This window comes from Ranitomeya variabilis, chromosome 5 (genome assembly GCF_051348905.1).
Source record: "Ranitomeya variabilis isolate aRanVar5 chromosome 5, aRanVar5.hap1, whole genome shotgun sequence".
NCBI classification, from domain to species: Eukaryota; Metazoa; Chordata; class Amphibia; order Anura; family Dendrobatidae; genus Ranitomeya; species Ranitomeya variabilis.
Genome location: NC_135236.1, coordinates 4629539 through 4643028, shown reverse-complemented (window position 1 = coordinate 4643028; position 13490 = coordinate 4629539). Strand labels below are relative to the sequence as shown.

At 46.5% G+C, this 13490-nt stretch overlaps 1 protein-coding gene across 1 annotated transcript in view; it reads left to right on the top strand.

The window, feature by feature from the left end:
* The first annotated feature begins 386 nt into the window (after positions 1-386).
* Positions 387-13490, top strand: part of LOC143774145 (phospholipid scramblase 2-like) — a 123071-nt gene continuing 109967 nt past the window's right edge. The window contains exon 1 of the mRNA XM_077261477.1: positions 387-525. The gene's annotated coding sequence lies outside the window, so the exon portion shown is untranslated. The remainder of the gene's footprint in view (positions 526-13490) is intronic.

Here is a 13490-nt window from a genome sequence, read left to right as displayed (position 1 = left end):
GTACCACTCCTCCTGTATATATACACTGCACAGTACCACTCCTCCTGTATATATACACTGCACAGTACCACTCCTCCTGTCCTGTATATATACACTGCACAGTACCACTCCTCCTGTATATATACACTGCACAGTACCACTCCTCCTGTATATATACACTGCACAGTACCACTCCTCCTGTCCTGTATATATACACTGCACAGTACCACTCCTCCTGTCCTGTATATATACACTGCACAGTACCACTCCTCCTGTATATATACACTGCACAGTACCACTCCTCCTGTACACTGGGCGGAATTCTGCTCTTTTCCTGTAGATTCGGACACAGGCTTTCATTAGTATATGGATCTGTGAACCCCTTGGAGAGAGGCTGCGCGCTCTGCTTCCAGTGTAGCTACGCCCCTGGTATGAATCTTGGCACAGTGACATGTCCAGTGTTTCTAGATTAACCAACGCACAACGCAACTTCCTGTTGTGCTCCACATTGTTAAGAGAAAAAGAAGGACAAGAAGGAAAAGAAAAGTAAGGAACTCATAGAGGTGTCTGGACTGTGTGTATACAGGTTATGGTGTAGCGGTGTCTGGACTGTATATACAGGTTATGGTGTAGCGGTGTCTGGACTGTGTGTATACAGGTTATGGTGTAGTGGTGTCTGGACTGTGTGTATACAGGTTATGGTGTAGTGGTTTGTGGACTGTGTGTATACAGGTTATGGTGTAGTGGTGTCTGGACTGTGTGTATACAGGTTATGGTGTAGTGGTGTCTGGACTGTGTGTATACAGGTTATGGTGTAGTGGTGTCTGGACTGTGTGTATACAGGTTATGGTGTAGTGGTGTCTGGACTGTGTGTATACAGGTTATGGTGTAGTGGTGTCTGGACTGTGTGTATACAGGTTATGGTGTAGTGGTGTCTGGACTGTGTGTATACAGGTTATGGTGTAGTGGTGTCTGGACTGTGTGTATACAGGTTATGGTGTAGCGGTGTCTGGACTGTGTGTATACAGGTTATGGTGTAGTGGTGTCTGGACTGTGTGTATACAGGTTATGGTGTAGTGGTGTCTGGACTGTGTGTATACAGGTTATGGTGTAGCGGTGTCTGGACTGTGTGTATACAGGTTATGGTGTAGCGGTGTCTGGACTGTGTGTATACAGGTTATGGTGTAGTGGTGTCTGGACTGTGTGTATACAGGTTATGGTGTAGTGGTGTCTGGACTGTGTGTATACAGGTTATGGTGTAGTGGTGTCTGGACTGTGTGTATACAGGTTATGGTGTAGCGGTGTCTGGACTGTGTGTATACAGGTTATGGTGTAGTGGTGTCTGGACTGTGTGTATACAGGTTATGGTGTAGTGGTGTCTGGACTGTGTGTATACAGGTTATGGTGTAGTGGTGTCTGGACTGTGTGTATACAGGTTATGGTGTAGTGGTGTCTGGACTGTGTATACAGGTTATGGTGTAGTGGTGTCTGGACTGTGTGTATACAGGTTATGGTGTAGTGGTGTCTGGACTGTGTGTATACAGGTTATGGTGTAGTGGTGTCTGTACTGTGTATACAGGTTATGGTGTAGTGGTGTCTGGACTGTGTGTATACAGGTTATGGTGTAGTGGTGTCTGGACTGTGTATACAGGTTATGGTGTGGTGGTGTCTGGACTGTGTGTATACAGGTTATGGTGTAATGGTGTCTGGACTGTGTGTATACAGGTTATGGTGTAGTGGTGTCAGGACTGTGTGTATACAGGTTATGGTGTAGTGGTGTCTGGACTGTGTGTATACAGGTTATGGTGTAATGGTGTCTGGACTGTGTGTATACAGGTTATGGTGTAGTGGTGTCTGGACTGTGTGTATACAGGTTATGGTGTAGTGGTGTCTGGACTGTGTGTATACAGGTTATGGTGTAGTGGTGTCTGGACTGTGTGTATACAGGTTATGGTGTAGTGGTGTCTGGACTGTGTGTATACAGGTTATGGTGTAGTGGTGTCTGGACTGTGTGTATACAGGTTATGGTGTAGTGGTGTCTGGACTGTGTGTATACAGGTTATGGTGTAGTGGTGTCTGGACTGTGTGTATACAGGTCATGGTGTAGTGGTGTCTGGACTGTGTGTATACAGGTTATGGTGTAGTGGTGTCTGGACTGTGTGTATACAGGTTATGGTGTAGTGGTGTCTGGACTGTGTATACAGGTTATGGTGTAGTGGTGTCTGGACTGTGTGTATACAGGTTATGGTGTAGTGGTGTCTGGACTGTGTGTATACAGGTTATGGTGTAGTGGTGTCTGGACTGTGTGTATACAGGTTATGGTGTAGCGGTGTCTGGACTGTGTGTATACAGGTTATGGTGTAGTGGTGTCTGGACTGTGTGTATACAGGTTATGGTGTAGTGGTGTCTGGATTGTGTGTATACAGGTTATGGTGTAGCGGTGTCTGGACTGTGTGTATACAGGTTATGGTGTAGTGGTGTCTGGACTGTGTATACAGGTTATGGTGTAGTGGTGTCTGGACTGTGTGTATACAGGTTATGGTGTAGTGGTGTCTGGACTGTGTGTATACAGGTTATGGTGTAGTGGTGTCTGGACTGTGTGTATACAGGTTATGGTGTAGTGGTGTCTGGACTGTGTGTATACAGGTTATGGTGTAGTGGTGTCTGGACTGTGTGTATACAGGTTATGGTGTAGTGGTGTCTGGACTGTGTGTATACAGGTTATGGTGTAGTATAGTCTGGACTGTGTGTATACAGGTTATGGTGTAGTGGTGTCTGGACTGTGTGTATACAGGTTATGGTGTAGTGGTGTCTGGACTGTGTGTATACAGGTTATGGTGTAGCGGTGTCTGGACTGTGTGTATACAGGTTATGGTGTAGTGGTGTCTGGACTGTGTGTAACAGGTTATGGTGTAGTGGTGTCTGGACTCTGTGTATACAGGTTATGGTGTAGTGGTGTCTGGACTGTGTGTATACAGGTTATGGTGTAGCGGTGTCTGGACTCTGTGTATACAGGTTATGGTGTAGTGGTGTCTGGACTGTATATACAGGTTATGGTGTAGTGGTGTCTGGACTGTGTGTATACAGGTTATGGTGTAGTGGTGTCTGGACTGTGTGTATACAGGTTATGGTGTAGCGGTGTCTGGACTGTGTGTATACAGGTTATGGTGTAGCGGTGTCTGGACTGTGTGTATACAGGTTATGGTGTAGTGGTGTCTGGACTGTGTGTATACAGGTTATGGTGTAGTGGTGTCTGGACTGTGTGTATACAGGTTATGGTGTAGTGGTGTCTGGACTGTGTGTATACAGGTTATGGTGTAGCGGTGTCTGGACTGTGTGTATACAGGTTATGGTGTAGTGGTGTCTGGACTGTGTGTATACAGGTTATGGTGTAGCGGTGTCTGGACTGTGTGTATACAGGTTATGGTGTAGCGGTGTCTGGACTGTGTGTATTCAGGTTATGGTATAGCGGTGTCTGGACTGTGTGTATACAGGTTATGGTGTAGTGGTGTCTGGACTGTGTGTATACAGGTTATGGTGTAGTGGTGTCTGGACTGTGTGTATACTGGTTATGGTGTAGTGGTGTCTGGACTGTGTGTATACAGGTTATGGTGTAGTGGTGTCTGGACTGTGTGTATACAGGTTATGGTGTAGTGGTGTCTGGACTGTGTGTATACAGGTTATGGTGTAGCGGTGTCTGGACTGTGTGTATACAGGTTATGGTGTAGCGGTGTCTGGACTGTATATATACAGGTTATGGTGTAGTGGTGTCTGGACTGTGTATACAGGTTATGGTGTAGTGGTGTCTGGACTGTGTGTATACAGGTTATGGTGTAGTGGTGTCTGGACTGTGTGTATACAGGTTATGGTGTAGTGGTGTCTGGACTGTGTGTATACAGGTTATGGTGTAGTGGTGTCTGGACTGTGTGTATACAGGTTATGGTGTAGTGGTGTCTGGACTGTGTGTATACAGGTTATGGTGTAGCGGTGTCTGGACTGTGTATACAGGTTATGGTGTAGTGGTGTCTGGACTGTGTGTATACAGGTTATGGTGTAGTGGTGTCTGGACTATGTGTATACAGGTTATGGTGTAGTGGTGTCTGGACTGTGTGTATACAGGTTATGGTGTAGTGGTGTCTGGACTGTGTGTATACAGGTTATGGTGTAGTATAGTCTGGACTGTGTGTATACAGGTTATGGTGTAGTGGTGTCTGGACTGTGTGTATACAGGTTATGGTGTAGCGGTGTCTGGACTGTCTGTATACAGGTTATGGTGTAGCGGTGTCTGGACTGTGTGTATACAGGTTATGGTGTAGCGGTGTCTGGACTGTGTGTATACAGGTTATGGTGTAGCGGTGTCTGGACTGTGTGTATACAGGTTATGGTGTAGCGGTGTCTGGACTGTGTGTATACAGGTTATGGTGTAGCGGTGTCTGGACTGTGTGTATACAGGTTATGGTGTAGTGGTGTCTGGACTGTGTGTATACAGGTTATGGTGTAGTGGTGTCTGGACTGTCTGTATACAGGTTATGGTGTAGTGGTGTCTGGACTGTGTGTATACAGGTTATGGTGTAGTGGTGTCTGGACTGTGTGTATACAGGTTATGGTGGAGTGGTGTCTGGACTGTGTGTATACAGGTTATGGTGTAGCGGTGTCTGGACTGTGTGTATACAGATTATGGTGTAGTGGTGTCTGGACTGTGTGTATACAGGTTATGGTGGAGTGGTGTCTGGACTGTGTGTATACAGGTTATGGTGTAGTGGTGTCTGGACTGTGTGTATACAGGTTATGGTGTAGTGGTGTCTGGACTGTGTGTATACAGGTTATGGTGTAGTGGTGTCTGGACTGTGTGTATACAGGTCAGGGTGTAGTGGTGTCTGGACTGTGTGTATACAGGTCAGGGTGTAGTAGTGTCTGGACTGTGTGTATACAGGTTATGGTGTAGTGGTGTCTGGACTGTGTGTATACAGGTTATGGTGTAGCGGTGTCTGGACTGTGTGTATACAGGTTATGGTATAGCGGTGTCTGGACTGTGTGTATACAGGTTATGGTGTAGTGGTGTCTGGACTGTGTGTATACAGGTTATAGTGTAGTGGTGGCTGGACTGTGTGTATACAGGTTATGGTGTAGTGGTGTCTGGACTGTGTGTATACAGGTTATGGTGTAGCGGTGTCTGGACTGTGTATATACAGGTTATGGTGTAGCGGTGTCTGGACTGTGTGTATACAGGTTATGGTGTAGCGGTGTCTGGACTGTGTGTATACAGGTTATGGTGTAGTAGTGTCTGTACTGTGTGTATACAGGTTATGGTGTAGCGGTGTCTGGACTGTGTATACAGGTTATGGTGTAGTGGTGTCTGGACTGTGTGTATACAGGTTATGGTGTAGTGGTGTCTGGACTGTGTGTATACAGGTTATGGTGTAGTGGTGTCTGGACTGTGTGTATACAGGTCAGGGTGTAGTGGTGTCTGGACTGTGTGTATACAGGTCAGGGTGTAGTAGTGTCTGGACTGTGTGTATACAGGTTATGGTGTAGTGGTGTCTGGACTGTGTATACAGGTTATGGTGTAGTAGTGTCTGGACTGTGTATACAGGTTATGGTGTAATGGTGTCTGGACTGTGTGTATACAGGTTATGGTGTAGTGGTGTCTGGACTGTGTGTATACAGGTTATGGTGTAGTGGTGTCTGGACTGTGTGTATACAGGTCAGGGTGTAGTGGTGTCTGGACTGTGTGTATACAGGTCAGGGTGTAGTAGTGTCTGGACTGTGTGTATACAGGTTATGGTGTAGTGGTGTCTGGACTGTGTATACAGGTTATGGTGTAGTAGTGTCTGGACTGTGTATACAGGTTATGGTGTAATGGTGTCTGGACTGTGTGTATACAGGTTATGGTGTAGTACTGTCTGGACTGTGTGTATACAGGTTATGGTGTAGTGGTGTCTGGACTGTGTGTATACAGGTTATAGTGTAGTGGTGGCTGGACTGTGTGTATACAGGTTATGGTGTAGTGGTGTCTGGACTGTGTGTATACAGGTTATGGTGTAGTGGTGTCTGGACTGTGTGTATACAGGTTATGGTGTAGTGGTGTCTGGACTGTGTGTATACAGGTTATGGTGTAGTGGTGTCTGGACTGTGTGTATACAGGTTATGGTGTAGTGGTGTCTGGACTGTGTGTATACAGGTTATGGTGTAGTGGTGTCTGGACTGTGTGTATACAGGTTATGGTGTAGCGGTGTCTGGACTGTGTGTATACAGGTTATGGTGTAGTGGTGTCTGGACTGTGTGTATACAGGTTATGGTGTAGTGGTGTCTGGACTGTGTGTAACAGGATATGGTGTAGTGGTGTCTGGACTCTGTGTATACAGGTTATGGTGTAGTGGTGTCTGGACTGTGTGTATACAGGTTATGGTGTAGTGGTGTCTGGACTGTGTGTATACAGGTTATGGTGTAGTGGTGTCTGGACTGTGTGTATACAGGTTATGGTGTAGTGGTGTCTGGACTGTGTGTATACAGGTTATGGTGTAGTGGTGTCTGCACTGTGTGTATACAGGTTATGGTGTAGCGGTGTCTGGACTCTGTGTATACAGGTTATGGTGTAGTGGTGTCTGGACTGTATATACAGGTTATGGTGTAGTGGTGTCTGGACTGTGTGTATACAGGTTATGGTGTAGTGGTGTCTGGACTGTGTGTATACAGGTTATGGTGTAGCGGTGTCTGGACTGTGTGTATACAGGTTATGGTGTAGCGGTGTCTGGACTGTGTGTATACAGGTTATGGTGTAGCGGTGTCTGGTGTCTGGACTGTGTGTATACAGGTTATGGTGTAGTGGTGTCTGGACTGTGTGTATACAGGTTATGGTGTAGTGGTGTCTGGACTGTGTGTATACAGGTTATGGTGTAGCGGTGTCTGGACTGTGTGTATACAGGTTATGGTGTAGCGGTGTCTGGACTGTGTGTATACAGGTTATGGTGTAGCGGTGTCTGGACTGTGTGTATACAGGTTATGGTGTAGCGGTGTCTGGACTGTGTGTATACAGGTTATGGTATAGCGGTGTCTGGACTGTGTGTATACAGGTTATGGTGTAGTGGTGTCTGGACTGTGTGTATACAGGTTATGGTGTAGCGGTGTCTGGACTGTGTGTATACAGGTTATGGTGTAGCGGTGTCTGGACTGTGTGTATACAGATTATGGTGTAGTGGTGTCTGGACTGTGTGTATACAGGTTATGGTGGAGTGGTGTCTGGACTGTGTGTATACAGGTTATGGTGTAGTGGTGTCTGGACTGTGTGTATACAGGTTATGGTGTAGTGGTGTCTGGACTGTGTGTATACAGGTTATGGTGTAGTGGTGTCTGGACTGTGTGTATACAGGTCAGGGTGTAGTGGTGTCTGGACTGTGTGTATACAGGTCAGGGTGTAGTAGTGTCTGGACTGTGTGTATACAGGTTATGGTGTAGTGGTGTCTGGACTGTGTGTATACAGGTTATGGTGTAGCGGTGTCTGGACTGTGTGTATACAGGTTATGGTATAGCGGTGTCTGGACTGTGTGTATACAGGTTATGGTGTAGTGGTGTCTGGACTGTGTGTATACAGGTTATAGTGTAGTGGTGGCTGGACTGTGTGTATACAGGTTATGGTGTAGTGGTGTCTGGACTGTGTGTATACAGGTTATGGTGTAGTGGTGTCTGGACTGTGTGTATACAGGTTATGGTGTAGTGGTGTCTGGACTGTGTGTATACAGGTCAGGGTGTAGTGGTGTCTGGACTGTGTGTATACAGGTCAGGGTGTAGTAGTGTCTGGACTGTGTGTATACAGGTTATGGTGTAGTGGTGTCTGGACTGTGTATACAGGTTATGGTGTAATGGTGTCTGGACTGTGTGTATACAGGTTATGGTGTAGTGGTGTCTGGACTGTGTGTATACAGGTTATGGTGTAGTGGTGTCTGGACTGTGTGTATACAGGTCAGGGTGTAGTGGTGTCTGGACTGTGTGTATACAGGTCAGGGTGTAGTAGTGTCTGGACTGTGTGTATACAGGTTATGGTGTAGTGGTGTCTGGACTGTGTATACAGGTTATGGTGTAGTAGTGTCTGGACTGTGTATACAGATTATGGTGTAGTGGTGTCTGGACTGTCTGTATACAGGTTATGGTGTAGTGGTGTCTGGACTGTGTGTATACAGGTTATGGTGTAGTGGTGTCTGGACTGTGTGTATACAGGTTATGGTGTAGTGGTGTCTGGACTGTGTGTATACAGGTTATGGTGTAGTGGTGTCTGGACTGTGTGTATACAGGTTATGGTGTAGTGGTGTCTGGACTGTGTGTATACAGGTTATGGTGTAGCGGTGTCTGGACTGTGTGTATACAGGTTATGGTGTAGCGGTGTCTGGACTGTGTATACAGGTTATGGTGTAGCGGTGTCTGGACTGTGTGTATACAGGTTATGGTGTAGTGGTGTCTGGACTATGTGTATACAGGTTATGGTGTAGTGGTGTCTGGACTGTGTGTATACAGGTTATGGTGTAGTGGTGTCTGGACTGTGTGTATACAGGTTATGGTGTAGTATAGTCTGGACTGTGTGTATACAGGTTATGGTGTAGTGGTGTCTGGACTGTGTGTATACAGGTTATGGTGTAGCGGTGTCTGGACTGTCTGTATACAGGTTATGGTGTAGCGGTGTCTGGACTGTGTGTATACAGGTTATGGTGTAGTGGTGTCTGGACTGTGTGTATACAGGTTATGGTGTAGTGGTGTCTGGACTGTGTGTATACAGGTTATGGTGTAGCGGTGTCTGGACTGTGTGTATACAGGTTATGGTGTAGCGGTGTCTGGACTGTGTGTATACAGGTTATGGTGTAGTGGTGTCTGGACTGTCTGTATACAGGTTATGGTGTAGTGGTGTCTGGACTGTGTGTATACAGGTTATGGTGTAGTGGTGTCTGGACTGTGTGTATACAGGTTATGGTGTAGTGGTGTCTGGACTGTGTGTATACAGGTTATGGTGTAGTGGTGTCTGGACTGTGTGTATACAGATTATGGTGTAGTGGTGTCTGGACTGTGTGTATACAGGTTATGGTGGAGTGGTGTCTGGACTGTGTGTATACAGGTTATGGTGTAGCGGTGTCTGGACTGTCTGTATACAGGTTATGGTGTAGCGGTGTCTGGACTGTGTGTATACAGGTTATGGTGTAGTGGTGTCTGGACTGTGTGTATACAGGTTATGGTGTAGTGGTGTCTGGACTGTGTGTATACAGGTTATGGTGTAGTGGTGTCTGGACTGTGTGTATACAGGTTATGGTGTAGCGGTGTCTGGACTGTGTGTATACAGGTTATGGTGTAGTGGTGTCTGGACTGTCTGTATACAGGTTATGGTGTAGTGGTGTCTGGACTGTGTGTATACAGGTTATGGTGTAGCGGTGTCTGGACTGTGTGTATACAGGTTATGGTGTAGTGGTGTCTGGACTGTGTGTATACAGATTATGGTGTAGTGGTGTCTGGACTGTGTGTATACAGGTTATGGTGGAGTGGTGTCTGGACTGTGTGTATACAGGTTATGGTGGAGTGGTGTCTGGACTGTGTGTATACAGGTTATGGTGTAGTGGTGTCTGGACTGTGTGTATACAGGTTATGGTGTAGTGGTGTCTGGACTGTGTGTATACAGGTCAGGGTGTAGTGGTGTCTGGACTGTGTGTATACAGGTCAGGGTGTAGTAGTGTCTGGACTGTGTGTATACAGGTTATGGTGTAGTGGTGTCTGGACTGTGTGTATACAGGTTATGGTGTAGTGGTGTCTGGACTGTCTGTATACAGGTTATGGTGTAGTGGTGTCTGGACTGTGTGTATACAGGTTATGGTGTAGTGGTGTCTGGACTGTGTGTATACAGGTTATGGTGGAGTGGTGTCTGGACTGTGTGTATACAGGTTATGGTGTAGCGGTGTCTGGACTGTGTGTATACAGGTTATGGTGTAGCGGTGTCTGGACTGTGTGTATACAGGTTATGGTGGAGCGGTGTCTGGACTGTCTGTATACAGGTTATGGTGTAGTGGTGTCTGGACTGTGTGTATACAGGTTATGGTGTAGTGGTGTCTGGACTGTGTGTATACAGGTTATGGTGTAGTGGTGTCTGCACTGTGTGTATACAGGTTATGGTGGAGTGGTGTCTGGACTGTGTGTATACAGGTTATGGTGGAGCGGTGTCTGGACTGTGTGTATACAGGTTATGGTGTAGCGGTGTCTGGACTGTGTATACAGGTTATGGTGGAGCGGTGTCTGGACTGTGTGTATACAGGTTATGGTGTAGTGGTGTCTGGACTGTGTGTATACAGGTTATGGTGGAGTGGTGTGTGGACTGTGTGTATACAGGTTATGGTGTAGTGGTGTCTGGACTGTGTGTATACAGGTTATGGTGTAGTGGTGTCTGGACTGTGTGTATACAGGTTATGGTGTAGTGGTGTCTGGACTCTGTGTATACAGGTTATGGTGTAGTGGTGTCTGGACTGTGTGTATACAGGTTATGGTGTAGCGGTGTCTGGACTGTGTGTATACAGGTTATGGTGTAGCGGTGTCTGGACTGTGTGTATACAGGTTATGGTGTAGTGGTGTCTGGACTGTGTGTATACAGGTTATGGTGTAGTGGTGTCTGGACTGTCTGTATACAGGTTATGGTGTAGTGGTGTCTGGACTGTGTGTATACAGGTTATGGTGTAGTGGTGTCTGGACTGTGTGTATACAGGTCAGGGTGTAGTGGTGTCTGGACTGTGTGTATACAGGTCAGGGTGTAGTAGTGTCTGGACTGTGTGTATACAGGTTATGGTGTAGTGGTGTCTGGACTGTGTGTATACAGGTTATGGTGTAGTGGTGTCTGGACTGTCTGTATACAGGTTATGGTGTAGTGGTGTCTGGACTGTGTGTATACAGGTTATGGTGTAGTGGTGTCTGGACTGTGTGTATACAGGTTATGGTGTAGTGGTGTCTGGACTGTGTGTATACAGGTTATGGTGTAGTGGTGTCTGGACTGTGTGTATACAGGTTATGGTGTAGTAGTGTCTGGACTGTGTGTATACAGGTTATGGTGTAGCGGTGTCTGGACTGTGTGTATACAGGTTATGGTGTAGTGGTGTCTGGACTGTGTGTATACAGGTTATGGTGTAGTGGTGTCTGGACTGTGTGTATACAGGTTATGGTGTAGTGGTGTCTGGACTGTGTGTATACAGGTTATGGTGTAGCGGTGTCTGGACTGTGTGTATACCGGTTATGATGTAGTAGTGTCTGGACTGTGTGTATACAGGTTATGGTGTAGTGGTGTCTGGACTGTGTATACAGGTTATGGTGTAGTAGTGTCTGGACTGTGTGTATACAGGTTATGGTGTAGTGGTGTCTGGACTGTGTATACAGGTTATGGTGTAATGGTGTCTGGACTGTGTGTATACAGGTTATGGTGTAGTGGTGTCTGGACTGTGTGTATACAGGTTATGGTGTAGTGGTGTCTGGACTGTGTGTATACAGGTTATGGTGTAATGGTGTCTGGACTGTGTGTATACAGGTTATGGTGTAGTGGTGTCTGGACTGTGTGTATACAGGTTATGGTGTAGTGGTGTCTGGACTGTGTGTATACAGGTTATGGTGTAGCGGTGTCTGGACTGTGTGTATACAGGTTATGGTGTAGTGGTGTCTGGACTGTGTATACAGGTTATGGTGTAGTGGTGTCTGGACTGTGTGTATACAGATTATGGTGTAGTGGGGTCTGGACTGTGTGTATACAGGTTATGGTGTAGTGGTGTCTGGACTGTGTGTATACAGGTTATGGTGTAGTGGTGTCTGGACTGTGTGTATACAGGTTATGGTGTAGTGGTGTCTGGACTGTGTGTATACAGGTTATGGTGTAGCGGTGTCTGGACTGTGTGTATACAGGTTATGGTGTAGTGGTGTCTGGACTGTGTGTATACAGGTTATGGTGTAGTGGTGTCTGGACTGTGTGTATACAGGTTATGGTGTAGCGGTGTCTGGACTGTGTGTATACAGGTTATGGTGTAGCGGTGTCTGGACTGTGTGTATACAGGTTATGGTGTAGTGGTGTCTGGACTGTGTGTATACAGGTTATGGTGTAGCGGTGTCTGGACTGTGTGTATACAGGTTATGGTGTAGTGGTGTCTGGACTGTGTGTATACAGGTTATGGTGTAGTGGTGTCTGGACTGTGTGTATACAGGTTATGGTGTAGTGGTGTCTGGACTGTGTGTATACAGGTTATGGTGTAGTGGTGTCTGGACTGTGTGTATACAGGTTATGGTGTAGCGGTGTCTGGACTGTGTGTATACAGGTTATGGTGTAGTGGTGTCTGGACTGTGTGTATACAGGTTATGGTGTAGTGGTGTCTGGACTGTGTGTATACAGGTTATGGTGTAGTGGTGTCTGGACTGTGTGTATACAGGTTATGGTGTAGTGGTGTCTGGACTGTGTGTATACAGGTTATGGTGTAGTATAGTCTGGACTGTGTGTATACAGGTTATGGTGTAGTGGTGTCTGGACTGTGTGTATACAGGTTATGGTGTAGTGGTGTCTGGACTGTGTGTATACAGGTTATGGTGTAGCGGTGTCTGGACTGTGTGTATACAGGTTATGGTGTAGTGGTGTCTGGACTGTGTGTATACAGGTTATGGTGTAGTGGTGTCTGGACTGTGTGTATACAGGTTATGGTGTAGTGGTGTCTGGACTGTGTGTATACAGGTTATGGTGTAGCGGTGTCTGGACTGTGTGTATACAGGTTATGGTGTAGTGGTGTCTGGACTGTGTGTAACAGGTTATGGTGTAGTGGTGTCTGGACTCTGTGTATACAGGTTATGGTGTAGTGGTGTCTGGACTGTGTGTATACAGGTTATGGTGTAGCGGTGTCTGGACTCTGTGTATACAGGTTATGGTGTAGTGGTGTCTGGACTGTATATACAGGTTATGGTGTAGTGGTGTCTGGACTGTGTGTATACAGGTTATGGTGTAGTGGTGTCTGGACTGTGTGTATACAGGTTATGGTGTAGCGGTGTCTGGACTGTGTGTATACAGGTTATGGTGTAGCGGTGTCTGGACTGTGTGTATACAGGTTATGGTGTAGTGGTGTCTGGACTGTGTGTATACAGGTTATGGTGTAGTGGTGTCTGGACTGTGTGTATACAGGTTATGGTGTAGTGGTGTCTGGACTGTGTGTATACAGGTTATGGTGTAGCGGTGTCTGGACTGTGTGTATACAGGTTATGGTGTAGTGGTGTCTGGACTGTGTGTATACAGGTTATGGTGTAGCGGTGTCTGGACTGTGTGTATACAGGTTATGGTGTAGCGGTGTCTGGACTGTGTGTATACAGGTTATGGTATAGCGGTGTCTGGACTGTGTGTATACAGGTTATGGTGTAGTGGTGTCTGGACTGTGTGTATACAGGTTATGGTGTAGTGGTGTCTGGACTGTGTGTATACTGGTTATGGTGTAGTGGTGTCTGGACTGTGTGTATACAGGTTATGGTGTAGTGGTGTC